Source organism: Trachypithecus francoisi, unplaced genomic scaffold (genome assembly GCF_009764315.1).
Source record: "Trachypithecus francoisi isolate TF-2019V2 unplaced genomic scaffold, Tfra_2.0 Lachesis_group0, whole genome shotgun sequence".
In the NCBI taxonomy this organism is placed as follows: Eukaryota; Metazoa; Chordata; class Mammalia; order Primates; family Cercopithecidae; genus Trachypithecus; species Trachypithecus francoisi.
The window spans coordinates 73585306-73599270 of NW_022681453.1; the positions used below are offsets into that span (position 1 = coordinate 73585306).

General features: G+C 37.5%; 1 long non-coding RNA gene across 1 annotated transcript in view; it reads right to left on the minus strand.

The window, feature by feature from the left end:
- Positions 1-2954: 2954 nt before the first annotated feature.
- The window catches only part of LOC117076600, a 40713-nt gene continuing 29702 nt past the window's right edge, over positions 2955-13965 (minus strand). Inside the window, exon 4 of the long non-coding RNA XR_004434424.1 lies at positions 2955-3119. This is a non-coding gene — a long non-coding RNA (uncharacterized LOC117076600). The remainder of the gene's footprint in view (positions 3120-13965) is intronic.

Consider the following 13965-nt stretch of genomic DNA (forward strand, 5'->3'; position numbering starts at 1 on the left):
ATTTTTCTGCTTTTGTTTTTGTTATTTTGTTAGGATGACTAATAGTAGCCATCCTAATCTGTATGAGGTGGTATATCATTGAGATTTTGATTTGCATTCCTCTAACAATTGGTGATATTGAGCATCTTTTCATGTATTTGCTGGTCCTTTGTCTATCTTTTCTTTAAGAAACGTCTATTCAAGTTCTTTGTCCATTTTTGAACTGGGTTTTTTGTTGTTGTTGTTGTTGTTGTTGTGTCTTATGAGTTATCTGGTAGTTCATTCCTTTTATTGCAGAGTAGTATTCCATCGTATAGATTTATCACATTTTGTTCTCCATTTCTAGTCTTTTTAAATTAGAATGGCTTTTAGAGTTAGTGTTAACACAAAAAGATGGCCACTGAACATCCTCATGTGACCACTACCGCAAGAAAACCACTCATTCATTCAACAGACGTCTGTCAAATATCTATAATATGTCGAGAACTGTGCTAGTCATATAATTTTCATAAAGACATGGATTTTAGGCCATAATATACACAAACATTCAAATATCTCACGCTTCTCAGGACTTAATACCTGCAAGGATATAGTTTAAATACATCTTAGATTGATATTATCACAGACTCTTTGAGGAAAGCTTTTCTAAAATCTAGAGAAGAAAGTGACAAAGTCTGTACCAGAATCATCAATAAATTGCTGTACGCTATAGTACCTGCAAATGGATAGACGAAAGCATAAGAAAACGTCATTATAAACTTTGTGATATCTGCCCGAGTTTTTACCAAAAGGGTGAAATTATAAAAAATAAAACATTGCAATTGTAAAACATGTGAAATACTATAAAAGATAAAGAAAAGATATAAAATATAGTTTCCTGAGTAGATACGTCAGATAAAAGTAGACCATCAGGAACAAAGCCTGCATAATAATCAGAGCCTGGGAAAAGAAATTTGAGGAATTATGGGAATAAGGCAAGACTTCCTTTTAGTTCCTTTTTTTAAATAATATAATGCAATTAAGTAGTTTAAGAAGACCAAAATATAATAAAATCCCAAAGTCAATACACTTGCAGATATTTTATATTTATATAATGTCTTCAATAAGACAGTGAAGTAAGTTAATAAAACAAGGAGGCTTTCACTCTCATAAAATAAAAGTTATTTACCAAAAACAAAAAAGCATAAAGTAGCAAAAACAAAAAGGCTGAATAACTGATGAATAACCCCATTACACACACACACAAACTCTTTAGAAGCACATTAACATATTCAAAAACATTGAACATGCTTTCCTTTCTACCACCCTCTATACATATGTTGTGCTGAGTCCACCTCTAAATAGAAAATATTTCATCTTTCTATTTCTTTCTGTCTTTTTCTTTTCACCTAAGTCTGGGACCATCTATGCTCACCTGGATTACAGCAACAGCTTCTTACCCATCTCCTTGCATCCACTGTTCCCTCATATTCCATTTCACAGTAGTGCGAGTTTTTACGATTTTTTGTTTTGTTTTATTTTGTGTTTTTGCTGTTGTTGTTGTTTTAAGACATGTCACTCTGTTGCCCAAGTTGGAGTGCAGTGGTGCAATCACAGCTCACTACAGCCTTGATCTCTTGGGCTCAAGCCATCCTCCCACCTCAGCCTCCCGAGTAGCTGGGACTGACTGTAGGCATGCACCACCACACCTGGTTAATTAATTAATTAATTAATTTTTAATAGAGACAAGGTCTCCCTTTGTTGCCCAGGCTGGTCTCAAATTCCTGAACCCAAGCGATCCTCCTGCCTCAGCCTCCCAAAATGTTTACAGGTATAAGCCACCACACCCCACCCAAGAGTATTCAAGCCAGATCATGTAGAGTCTCTGCTTGAAATCTTTCTATGCTCTTATACTTTACATCTTTTCTAAGGCTCTATGCCATCTGGCCCATGCTCCCAATCTCATCTTTTACCTTTCTTGCCCCTCTCACTTTGCTCTCCAGACTCCAGCTATGCTGGCCTTCTTTCAGTACCTCAACATCTTGGGTCTTTTACACTTTTCTGTTCTTCAGCCTGGACTGCTTGTTCCTCCCTACACTTTCTATGATTAGATCTTTTAGATCTCACTTCCTAAGAGAGGTCTTTCAAACTACTCTATCTGAAGTAGCAACCCAGCACTCATTCATTTTTAATATTAACAAAATATTGTTCTCCTTTTTGACATTTATCCCAATTTGTAATTTTTGTCATTTATTTGTTAATTTCTTTGTCATATGTAATGTCCTACTAGACTATATGCCCCATAAGACTGTGTCTTTCTCATTTAGCATTGAATTCCCAGAGCTTAGCACAACATGCGGCATATAGCAGACATCAATAATTATTTATTAAATGAATATTTAATGGTGACTATGCTATCTAGGTTTACCTTCCTTAATATTATAACCACATTTTTTATAACATCTAAATCAGACAGTGCATTATTCTCAGACATTTGTATTGACAAATCAAGATAAAACCAACTCATTTGGAGAATCTGTATCTCTGCTGACAACCAAATTATTTGTGTTTCATAAGATATTTACTCTCTATGATTCTATACTTGAAAGGAAAAACATATGGCTGAAAATGCATTTGTCTCAAGAATTAAAAATCCATAACATAAAACTATGGAGTATTAGAATTAGCTGAAAGGCAGTAGGTCATCTGCCCAGTATGTTACTCAGTTTAGGCAAGGATCATCTCTCTGTACATCTCTTGCAAAAACTATCAAGCTTCGATATTTGCTAGATTAAAGAGTGTATTAATTCACAAGACAGTCTGAGGTCCAGTTCCTAGAAAATTCTTCATTTACTTGATGACAGTACCTACCACTAGTCCTTGTTCCATCTTCTGAAACATTACAGTAGATACTCTCTTTCACCTCATGGCATCTTGGTTTTTTGAAAATAGTTTTAAATTAAGTAATGACAGCATTAAGACTACATTTACCTGGATTTCAGAAGAAATGGCATGTTCAGGACTTGTGATGCAAACACAGGGCACCTTCAAGGTACTGGTCTCTGCACAAAATAAACTCTGTCTCTTCTGCTCCTCATTTACCACATAGTCTTCCATCTGAGTTAGGCCAGGGAAGAAACTGGTCTATTTTGTGATGATACCTGAAATTGAGAAAAATACGTTGAATGATTGAGGAAGGCTGACTTTTCTGAACTCAATAAGGCTACATAATAAAGATTGGACAGAAGCACCAACTAAAGAGAATGACCAACCCCAGAATGGGACTGACTGCTCTATATTTCATGGGTTTTAATCAATAAATGTAGGCATTTTGTTTTTATTCTTTTTTTCTAACTCCTTTACTGTGAATTACTTACCACCCTACTAAGAGATGCTCATTAGCTTAGAGATTGTCACTTCATAATTCTATTTAATAATAAAAATGGAAAACCAGGCCGGGCGCGGTGGCTCAAGCCTGTAATCCCAGCACTTTGGGAGGCTGAGACGGGCGGATCACGAGGTCAGGAGATCGAGACCATCCTGGCGAACACGGTGAAACCCCATCTCTACTAAAAATACAAAAAGTAGCCGGGCGAGGCGGCGGGCGCCTGTAGTCCCAGCTACTCGGGAGGCTGAGGCAGGAGAATGGCGTAAACCTGGGAGGCGGAGCTTGCAGTGAGCTGAGATCCGGCCACTGCACTCCAGTCCGGGCGACAGAGCGAGACTCCGCCTCAAAAAAAAAAAAAAAAAAAAAAAAAAAAATGGAAAACCAACAAAAATAGACTAAACTAGTGAGCTGGTAATTATAAAAAATAACTTTTTCTCTTAAAGTTAGGCTCAAAAATATTTTAGAAGCTAATGAGGGGGGTGTATATTTAGATCTATATCTTATGTTCCTAAACAATTTAAATGACCTGTAAATGACAGTGAACAGAAGCCACAGAAGGAGTCTTGCATTCCATATTTCTCCATATTTCAATATTTCCCCAAAACTACACATATTTCGTGACTCCAGGACTTTTATACTGATCTCTACTTATCGTTTTTAGCAATTGAGACTGAATTGTGTCATGATCCTTCTTACTTTTCAACCAGTGAAGACTTCAAGTTTCCTCACACAAATTATAGAATGACTTCTAGATATATACTACAAGGAAGAGAAGGTCATCTTTTTTATTTTTAAAAAAAGACAGCAAAATCTTTCTGATTCAAAGTGTCTGGGGGGAAGAGAACATGAATTAATATACATTGTTGAATTGCAGCATATAAAGAAACTAAGCTTTATTGATCTCAATTGTCCAGTGAATCTGTAATTTAGGAACATATTGCCAAGCACTGGCCCCACTGAGATGAATAAATTAAAATTGGAGAATGCTTTATGATGAAAATATCAAACCCCAGCACATACAGCTTTAGTTTCGCTTTATTTCTCAATTACATTCATTTATAAGTAAGCTGCCCTCTCAGTTCTCTTAAATGGGTAAATAATCTTTTCAGCTGAGTGTTTACTTTTGTCACTTTACTCCCCAGTTTACTCTCTTTATGAAGAAGAAAGACAAATTTTCCTAGCTGCAGTCCAGTTCATAGAGAGTTCGACTTAATGACTTCTAAGAGCCCTCCTAACGCTGAGACACTGAAGGTACCGTGCAGCAAATTAATGAATTTCTACTGGGACTCACAATCTGAGTTAAAACATTCTTCCGTATTTGCTATCACTAAACATTTCTTCAGCACCTATTTGTGCCCTTTAGAGCAAAGGCTGGGAAACTTTTAAAATAAAAGTTGTCAAAGTAAACTAAATATGGCCTGAGAAGGACTCTGTGCTTGATGCCTTGTGGATGAACTGCAACCTAATTCAACGGGTAAACAAGATTGAAAACCTAACTTAGGAGTACGTGCCTGTAACAAAGCTGAGTCTTGGCCAATCACACCCGCGGTACTTCAACCACTGATAACACTGCTGAGTGTTCAAACTGTATTCAAATAAGGCAAATGCCAGCTTCTAACCAATCCAACTGTTCCTGTACCTCACTTCCGAGTTCTGTACGTCACCTCCCTTTTTTGTCCATAAATTTGTTCTGACCACAAGGCATCCCTGGAGTCTCTCTGAATCTGCTGTAACTCTGGGGGCTGCCTGATTCGTGAATCATTCATTGCTCAATTAAACTCCTTTAAATTTAATTGGGCTGAATTAATTTTTTCTTTTGCAAGGTCCAGAGTAAATATTTTAGGCTTTGTGTGCCATACAGTCTCTGCAAAACTACTCAACTCTGGTTGGAGATCTGTTGCCCTTTTATATACTGTTCTTTACCTGGATAAAGGCACCAGTATAAGCTTGCTCCCACATTATTATTTTTTAAAATTAGGACTAGTTAGCAGTTTATAACAGTCCTTCCAGGGTTTGAAATCTGTTTTCTTGTTTTATTTTCAAAGTGCAAAGCAATTTTAAAAAGTTTTAGTTTCTTTGGGACATTCGAGGTTTCTTCTAAAATGTGATGAAAAGGCCACATTGTAGAGACTAACTTTGGAATCTTAGTAATATCATTGTATGAGTAAACTGGACCTATTAGTTCATTAGAACTCAGTCTATTGAGTTCTCCCCATATTTTCCATAACGTCAAAGTTCTCCTGACAGAAATGCCTGTGTCCTTTACTCTTTGTTCGTGATCATTTCCTTGAAGATGACTAGCCCCTGTAAAACCTGTATGTTACAATTCAGTGTAATCATACTAGAGTTGTTGCAAAGGAAGTCCATCTAGGGCAAATATTTTTATAAGTAATGAGAGTCTAAAATTATTTCCTAGAAGACAAAATAACAGCAGAGGGAGAGGCCACAACTGAGAAAACAGCCTTAAAAAAATTACCTTAGAATAAGAGACAAGAATCTTTATCAATTAAGAGTGTTTGCAATGCAATGTGGTAACTTCATTAGCCAAGAGTATACAGAAAAAGACTGCTATGCTAGCCCTCAGTGGCCAAGAGAGAATGAAGCCATAAAGCATATATGTCTATATAAATATGTGCACTGTGCTGAGTTAATTATTATATATGTGCCAATTTTATTGGAAATTATTTCAGAAACATATAGTGCTAGATCAGCACTGTGCAGAGGTAAAAGGAACATATATATTATACTTTGTGAAACTTATCTAATAGAGAACAAAATCTCTATACTCACGGAACTTGTAATACAGCAGCCTTTAAAAATGGGGAAAACATATTCAAATATATAAACATATATTTAATACTTCAGCAATTTGTGGTCAGCCTGAACATAACCTTTTTTGAAAGAACCAACCATAGAACACGTAAGACTTGATTTAACAGGCCTTCTTTTCCATGGCTTTGCTTATGTTTGCTCTCGTTCAGCTCTTTGTACTGTTTTGGAAACATAATAGTTATTCACTGAATATGTATTCAACATCTGTCTTGGTACTTCCCTCCACACCTCCTTTCTTTCCCTTTCTCCCTCTTCCTCATTTTCCCTTTCAATTTCTACTTTATTTCTGGGTTTTGTTTTGTTTTGTTGAGCTGGAGTGCAGTGGCATGATCACAACTCACTGCAGACTTGACCTCCTGGGCTCAAGCAATTTTCCCACCTCAGCTGGGACTACAGCTGCTCATTTTTCCATCTCCCTTGCTCTTATCTGTATGTTTCTTTTTTTTCCTGACTTTAAGGCTAAACAAAGAAACTAAACTAGATTTCTAATTACTTCTTACAGGTACTGAATTTACTGTCTGAACTCAGTTTCTAATTTTGAAGTAAATGATGATATTAGTGTGTGTATATATACATATACACATACCTACAGACACAACCACATATATGGTCATTACTTATGTCACTTAATGTTATATGTGTTCACATTATATGTGTTGCTTAGCAACAGGGATACATTCTCAAGAATGCATCATTAGGTGATTTTGTCATTTTGTGAACATCATAGAGTGTACTTACAGAGACCTAGATGGCATACTCTACTATACACCTAGGCTATATGGTATAACCTATTGCTCCTAGTCTACAAAACGTACACAGCATGTTACTGTGCTGAATACTGTAAGGAACTGTAACGTAGTTACAATTCTATGTTTAGATACACAGAATCTAAACATAGAAAAGGTATAGGGAAAATACCGTACTGTAATCTTATGAGACTGCCATCATATGTGCAGTCTGTCATAGACTGAAGCATCATTATGCAGTGCATGACTGTGTATATAAAATGTTACGTTTTTCTCTAAAAACAAAGGCAACAAAATGGAGTTATTTTATGTACGGGGCATTGCTTTGTGTTTTTTTTTTTTTCATATTGTTTCTTCCTGTGGTCCCTCCCCTAACATAGTGTCTTAGCTATTCAGAAATAATACCTTGACCTATGAATCTGCTCCTGACCTTTCAAGGATCAATACGTCTCTACATTAGCCATTTTTTATCCTTTGAAATGAATGGAAACTAATGCCAAACTTTTCCTTTGCAAACATAAGCATTTTGGAAAGGTGAGAGGAAAGAACTGTTCAGTCTTACATTTTACACAATTAAACAATCTGCCACCTTGGCACAGTACACCAGGAAAATATACCATACCTCTGAATGGTTCTTTTCTAATGTCATTATCTTCTCCAGCCACACAGCATCCAAATACCTCCTCCGTCAGGAGAGCCCAGACCCCTTCACGTAGTATAGAGCTCTATGACATTACAACATTTCTTATCTCACAACCTATTTCTGGGCTCATTTATATGCATGCAAAAGAGGGTTTCTGTCCTCTGGAGAGCTGGCAGGCACCCTGCGGTCTGATTCCTCTTGTCCCTGAACATTAGACACTCTGTTGCCAATGAAAAGCCGCCAGAGAAATCATGTAGATCGACAGTCTTAGAAATTCCACTTTTATCTCAGTCGATTAGCATGTTTTTTTTCTTCCTACTGTCAGCACGAAAAGATGACAAGTTAAGGAAAATGTAAAGTTAATGCTGATGGAAAGGCAACTTAGAAATAGAGAATTATACAGCTCAGTTTTCAGGAGCAAAAGGACACATTTCTACTGCTAATTTCTCTCCTACAGATTATAGAAGTTCCAGCAATATCTCACCTTTCTATTGTCTTTGATTATGAAATAGCTGGTGTGTTATACTACACTTTAATTTCTCTTTTCAGTGCCAAAGTTCTTAAGCTAGGGACCCAAGTTAATTGCCCTCGCATTCCTGCCTGAATACTCCCTGCTCTATTCTTACCCCTTTTGTGTTATTGAATTCTTTATCAAGTGTCACCAATGACCTCCTATTTATCAGATGCAGTCTCTCCTCAGTTTTCATCCTCCTGACCTCTTTATGGTTTTTGACACTGTTGAGCACCTGCTCCTTCTTTCTTAGTCTTCTCTTGGTTTCTGTGACACTGCACTCCTTTGTTCTCCAACCTTGGCGAATGATTCTTCCTTGTCTTTGTTGCTGGCTCTTCTCCCTCCTCCCACAACTATAGATTTCTTCCAAAGCTATGATCTTGGCTTTCTACTCTTCCTCATCAACAGTTATTCCATCTTCCCATCTTCAAAAACCATCCATATATATACATATATAGTGTGTGATGTTGGGCAAGTTAGTTAACCTCTCTAGGCCTATATATTATATATATATAATATAATAAATACAATATATAATATATATATTGTATATAAATATAATAAATGTAATATATGTAATATGTTACATGTATTATATTTATATATATATTGCACTCCAAGCACTGGAGTTGGGATTTTGTGTGTGTGTGTGTGTGTGTGTGTGTGTGTGTGTATATATATATATATAGAGAGAGAGAGAGAGAGAGAGAGAGAGAGAGTGTGTGTGTGTCTGTATATATACCCACACTGGAGTATATAGACCCCACCAATCACCAATTCCAGTGCTGCTCATCCAAACTACAATATCTTAATTCAAACTATCTAACAGAGCATATTTACTTGGATATAGAGCCACTAACATCTTAAATTCAACTTAATGTCAATGTGCTTAAAGTTTCCCTGCTTATTTTCCCTTCTCTTCTCCTATTTGGTGCACTGTAATGTTTAATTTTATGTTTTACATTGACTGGGCTTAGGGACACCCAGAGAGCTAGTAAAATATTATTTTGCCGTATGTCTGTGAGAATGTTTCAGAAGAGATTATCATTTGAATCAGTACATTGAGTGAAGAAGATCAGCCTCACCAAATATGGGTGGGCATTGTCCAATGTGTTGAGGAATTGAATAGAACAAAAAGGCAGAGGAAGAGTGACTTTGCTCTCTTCTGGAGCTAGGATATCTGTCTTCTCCTTCCCCAGGATATTGGTCTTCCTGGCAACTGGGCCTTAGGACTTGGACTCAGATTTGCACTCTTGGTTTCCCTGGTTCTCAGGTCTTTGGGCTCGCTCTGGAACTATCCCCAGCTTTCCTGATCCTCCAGTTTCAGGCAGCAGATAGTGGGACTTCTCAGGCTCTATCATCACATAAGCCAATCTCTCATAATAAATCTCTTCCTGTATATCTCTGTATCTCATATTGGCTCTGTTTCTCTGGAGAACCCTGAGTGACACATGCACTCTACGTCTCTCCCAGACACCATCCTCCAAAGTCAACCTACCAAATAATCTCTACTACATCCTGCAAACTGCTGACTTAGTTTAAGGAATTCTATGACACTTTAATGCCAGCTTCATAAATTCAAACTCTTTAGGGTGACTTCTAAGGCTTTCCACATATGATGTTAATCTATCTAATCTTGATTTCCATGACTCTTCAATATGGGCCATCATTGTTGACCAAGAAAGTCTCTTCAATAGGCATATTGAAGAGACTTGGTAAGGCTACTCCATCAACCTCTACATCAGTTCTGATTCTCCAGCTTTTGTTCTTCCCTTCTAGGTGAAACTACTTTGTCTAGTCAATATATCTATTGGCTGATTCTAATTTCTTATAAGACAGACAGTTGTGTGATAACCAAGTATCACCTGGCAATAATCAGTGGTTTTCTGGAGACGCATTGTTTACTACTGTTAAGAACTTAGCCTTAAGAGTGAGTCAGGGTTGTGTTGGAACCTCTGTTCTGTTATTTACTTGTGATGTGATGTTGGGCAAGTTACTTAACCTCTTTAGGCCCCTGTTTTCTCATTTGTAAAATGAAAATAATATACTACCTACCACACAGGTTATTGGGAGGAATACATGAAATAATGCATATATTCCTCTTAGAAATGACCCTTTAGCACAGGGCCCACCCCTCAATAAGTGCTAAATAAAGTTAGCAATTGTCATGTTTTTTTACTTTAAGTTCCGGGGTACATGTGCAGAATGTGCAGGTTTGTTTCATAGGTATACACATGCCATGGTGGTTTGCTGCACCCATCAACCCATGATCTACATTAGGTATTTCTCCTAATGCTCTCCCTCCCCTAGACCCCCATCCCCTGACAGGCTCCCATGTGTGATGTTCCCTCCCTGTGTCCATGTGTTCTCATTGATCAACTCCCACTTATGTGTGAGAACATGTGGTATTTGGTTTTCTGTTCTTGTATTAGTTTGCTAAGAATGATGGTTTCCAACGTCATCCATGTTCCTGCAAAGGACACAAACTCATTCTTTTTTATAGCAATTATCATCTTAAATGTATCTGTCTTCACCCTGCTTCACCCAATTTTATAATTTGTTTATTTAACAGATCAATTCTGTGTGGGACTGAACATAACAATAAGCATTCTTTGGAGACTGAAAATGTACAAACGCTGGATGTTAATGAGTTGCTGGAGACTGAAAGGTCATACAGGTGCAGGATGGCAGGCAGATGCTGGCACCATAACGGTAGGCTCTGTCTCTGCTTTGCTGATCATTGCATCTAAGGTGGGCACAGTGATTCAAAAATGTTTAGCTCCTCATATATATGTATTGAATGAACTACAAATAATCCCCAAATCTGAAATTTGAATTTAAAACTTAATGAATTCCTCAGGTTAGGGCTTCTAATTAAGGCATTTCTGCTAAGCCATGGGGAGCTCCTTGAGAAAGTGGTCCAGAGTTCTTTCTCATTGTGGATCATAAAGAGCTTCTCCCACTGGGTGACTGAGAGGATGGGAGGAGTCACTGGGTTTATGTTTGGGATCTTCATTCACTAGCTTGGCTTCTGACTTCTGTTGCACATTGTTAAGAGGTACTGCTTGAAAATAGTCCAGCAGTAATGCTTCATAAATGATTACTAGTTTCAAGTAGTTTCTTAGGAAAGAACATGATGCAACCACAGAAATGTATGTAATAAATCTTAAACGATTCTGTAACAGTTCTTTCCATCAAAGTGTCTTCAACATCAAAATTAAGATAACACGATATTCTCATTGCTTTTCTAATTACATGGAAGCAGCACTTTCTTAGTATCCTCTACATATCTTCTGGATACTTCTTCCACAACTTAAAGGTAACTATTTTTTATCTGTTTCACTCTTTTTTTTTTTTTTTTTTTTTTTTTTTTTTTTTTTTTTTTTTATTATACTTTAAGTTCTAGGGTACATGTGCATGACGTTTTTATCATGTATAACTCCCCAATGCAATCCCTCCCTCCTCCCCCCTCCCCATGATAGGCCCCAGTGTGTGATGTTCCCCTTCCCGAGTCCAAGTGATCTCATTGTTCAGTTCCCACCTATGAGTGAGAACATGCGGTGCTTGGTTTTCTCTTCTTGTGATAGTTTGCTAAGAATGATGGTTTCCAGCTGCATCCATGTCCCTACAAGGACGCAAACTCATCCTTTTTGATGGCTGCATAGTATTCCATGGTGTATATGTGCCACATTTTCTTAACTGTTTCACTCTTAAACCAGTTCTCCGACTGACAAAAATAAAAGCCACACAAGATATTGCCGTTGTCCAACGTTTTTTAGGGTTCAATATCATGCTTTCTTTTTTACTCTCCTATTCTTCCTTTGCTGACATCTCCCATGTTCAGCAAGAGCTGAACAAAAAGAGTTATCTGATTATCATAGTAAAAACTATTGAGGTATAAATGAGTGAGAGGCTCAGCACTCTCAGAGAGGCTTTTAAAATATGAGCCAATTAACACACTTGAATCTCTCACTTTTGAGTGGTTAGAATCTTAGATTTGGATATTTCACGTAATCCTCAATAGTCAAACGACTCTTTGAAACTTTATTACAAGGAGCGAGTTTATCACTGACAATGCTATTAAGTGCAAGCTGATTAACTGTTTTCAGAGTCATTGTAGTGATCCATTTGTGGTGGGTGGTCACTATCAGTAAGCTACCCCTCCTCCTACATGCCATCCTATTTTTGTCAGTTCAGTTTCTTGGTGCTTCCATTTACAGAGACTTTTTCGAGGTACTGTCCTACATGATTACTAAAAATAGTAATAAGACAGAATCTCTTTTTTTCAGGATAGATTAGTCAGTTTTCCATTCTAATTGTTCTAGGATGGGGATTAGAAAACACAGTTTGAAAAAGTCCAGATTACAAATATTTCAGTCGTTATTGGCCAAGAGGCAAAATCAAGGATATTATGTAGGTACTTACATAACAAGAGAGAGAACAAATTTTTGCACATATTTTATTCATGAAATTAAAAACTTTATTTATGAACACTGAAATGTGAATTTCAGTGATGATACTATGTGCCACAAAATATTCTTTTTTTCCCAACCATATAAAAATGTAAAACCCATTCTTAGCTTGTGCACTGTACAAAAACAGACTGGAAAGGGTGAATGGGAGTGGGGCAGGGTAGTAGGAGTGGTGAATTTGGCCACAGTTGGTCAAGGTCTGCTTTAGGAAATGCTTTAGGTTGCCCAAATTCATTAATTCAGGTTCCGAAATAAATACAATTTACCACTAAATATCTTAGAATTGGGCACCTGTGATATGCTAGGTTCAGTAAATAATTTACATGGTATATTGATTAGGGTCCTCTTTAATGGTTTCAAATAACAAAAGGCTAAATTAAATCAGCAGAAGCAAAAAAGGGAACGTACACTGGCTAAAATAAAAGGAGCAGTGGTGGAGCTGATGTTAGGGATGATTTCAAGTGAACCTGAGGTACTCATTGTCAGGATTTTCTATCCCTATCTCCTCTCAGCTTTTCTCTGAGTACAGATTTCATTCTCTGCCACTGCAAAAAGGTCTCCTCTACACAGTGGAGAATACAGCTATGGGCAACTTTAGGCTCACATTATGCAAACTCAACCCATCTCAAGAGGATGGTTTTTCCATCTCTGCTTCAGTATATCAAGTCCCATGCAGGATAGCTGTAGCAAGCGCTGTCAGCACCTCACCCATATTTCCTCGAGGTTATGTCCATTTTCAATGCACATGTCTCCCACTCCCAACAGCCAGCACCTACATCACTTTGTTGGAGGACTTGCCCTCAGGCAGCTGGAACCAGCTGAGCCTGCACATACAGATTGCTAGAAGTGCCTGAAAATCTATGTCCCTGGCAGGTAGCCTTTAAACAATGACTGACAGTTAGGGAAACACATTCCACCTCCTGCATCCAAAAGTGAGGTATAAGCTACACAGTTTTCAGAGCTTTCCTATGGTATTGAGCCAAAAGTACCTGTGCAGAAAAGAGTTAGCAAGGCTGAAAATGCTAGTCTTAGGAAGATCTGCTTGCAAGGTTAGCCCTTGGCTGGCATCTGGGAACTTTTATTTCAGGAGGATTTCCACCATTCTCTGATAAAAGTCACTTTTCCTAAATTATTTGTACAAATAATGTGATTTATGCTAACACCTGCTTTCTTTTAGGGAGCTTGAAATTCTTGTACGTGCTTGGCACAGCGGCCCCTATGTGACCTCAATAAAAGCCTTAACTCTCAACCTCTAATGAGCTTCCCTTTTTGGCAACATTTCATAAGTAGTCACAATTTGTTTACTGGAAAAATTAAGAGTGTCCTGTGTGACTCCACAGGAAGAGGGTCCTTGAAAGCTTATGCCTTGTTTCCTGTGAGCTTCACTTTATGCGCCCTTTCTCTTTGCTGATTTT